Source organism: Gekko japonicus, unplaced genomic scaffold, assembly GCF_001447785.1.
Source record: "Gekko japonicus isolate JY-2015 unplaced genomic scaffold, Gekko_japonicus_V1.1 scaffold818, whole genome shotgun sequence".
Classification (NCBI taxonomy): domain Eukaryota; kingdom Metazoa; phylum Chordata; class Lepidosauria; order Squamata; family Gekkonidae; genus Gekko; species Gekko japonicus.
This window is the reverse complement of record NW_015162503.1, coordinates 544,473-546,041: the sequence shown is the minus strand read 5'-3', so window position 1 is coordinate 546,041 and position 1,569 is coordinate 544,473. Positions and strand designations below refer to the sequence as shown.

Genomic DNA, 1,569 nt, shown 5'->3' with positions numbered 1-1,569 from the left:
TCCTTGGACCAGCCTCTCTCTCTTGCCCAAGAGAGCAGGGAAACTTCCATTCATTTCCCAGGCCAGCTGATTGTGGAGTGGCTGAATTTCTGCTGCCTCCCAGGGTTCCCCCACGTCTCTGGCTTGTGGCCTGGTCAGCACAGGCAGCAGGAGCCTTTCCTAACCTCCTATAGGATGAAGACTGCCTCCTTCCCTGAATGGGCTGGAGTCTATATTGATGCTGCCCCATCCCTTGGCAGCTGGGAACTGTAGGCCAGCAGATGAGGAAGCCCCATTCGACCCAGTGAGTAATAACCCTGAAGGCCCCTCTCTGGAACTACAGCTCAATTAAACCTTATAGGGGAACATTTTAAACAAACAACCACAGATGGCAGCTATCCTTCATCAAACACAGGTAGCTGCCATTTCATTCCACTTACCAACAGCCACTGAGGGGCAAATTAGTCCCACACAGGAGGCAAACAGGAGAAGCATCTTCGTCAAGAGAGAAAGCTGAAGAGGGAGTGGGCAGGGAAGAGGCACAGAACCAGCACCCGGCCAGTAGCACGCGAGTACTCGAGTGGCGGCTGATGTGTCAATGGCTGAGGGAGTGCATTGCACAGCCAATGGGAGGGTTGCAATGGGACACTCCAAAACACAATTATATATAAGGAGAAGAAGATATGCATGTATTAATGTATAGAAACTATTTTTATAATGGGAAAGGTTAGATTTTATACTGAGAGTGAACTCAACCTGAAAGTCCATTCAAAGGTGAAGGAAGTCCGGGAGAAAAGCCAAGTGGATGCATTTATCACTTTTAACGAGACAGGCACCTGCATCACAGGTTGAAACATGGCAAAGTAGCATCTTGTTTGTCAAATGTTTGATAAATGATTGTTCAAACAAAGAAAATCAGACTGAGCATGTGCAAATGATGTCAACAGTGATGTAAAGTTGGGAGGAGCAAGAAAAGTATATAAATCAGAACCCTGATGTTACTCATTGGACATCTGAGCTGAATTTTTGGCTGCATGTTGTCCCTTATATTCAAATAAAACTTTTTCCTACCTTTTTGCTGCCTGGAATTGTTTGTTTCACTGTGTGGCTTATAGGCTAGCCACACAAGTCAAAGAACCTTAGCACCCTCAGGGTGTTGCCTTCACAATCATGCAGATTCCAGGGTGAAGAGACAGTCCCCTCACAATCTGGGGGGAAAAGACTCCTTACAAAAGGAAGAAAACTAACAGAATTCTGAATGACAGAAAAAAATAAGGCTGCCTGTGTTGTTGATAACATGTTCTCCTCTTTGGCTATTTTCATATTTCGCTGTGAAACACAGGAAAGAGGAAATTCATTGCCATCCTCAACTTTAACCAGCTGGGGCCTATGAGGATGCACACCCAAAGGAACATGTCACCCATACATACTGTATTTTTTAATGGCATATACATTTCCTGTCCCCATTCTGCATGCAACTAGAGCATGGTTTGGGCAAAGGCCGCCTGGTTATGCAATGCTGACAATAAACGAAACCACCACTGCAGTATGAAAAGACAAGGACCACACGTTCAGTTGTCTGGAAAGAGT

The 1,569-nt window shown here is 45.4% G+C and overlaps 1 protein-coding gene across 1 annotated transcript in view; it reads right to left on the bottom strand.

The window, feature by feature from the left end:
* The window catches only part of LOC107106032 (zinc transporter ZIP11-like), a 245,253-nt gene that overhangs the window by 197,329 nt on the left and 46,355 nt on the right, over positions 1 to 1,569 (bottom strand). The gene's annotated exons all lie outside the window — the stretch shown is intronic.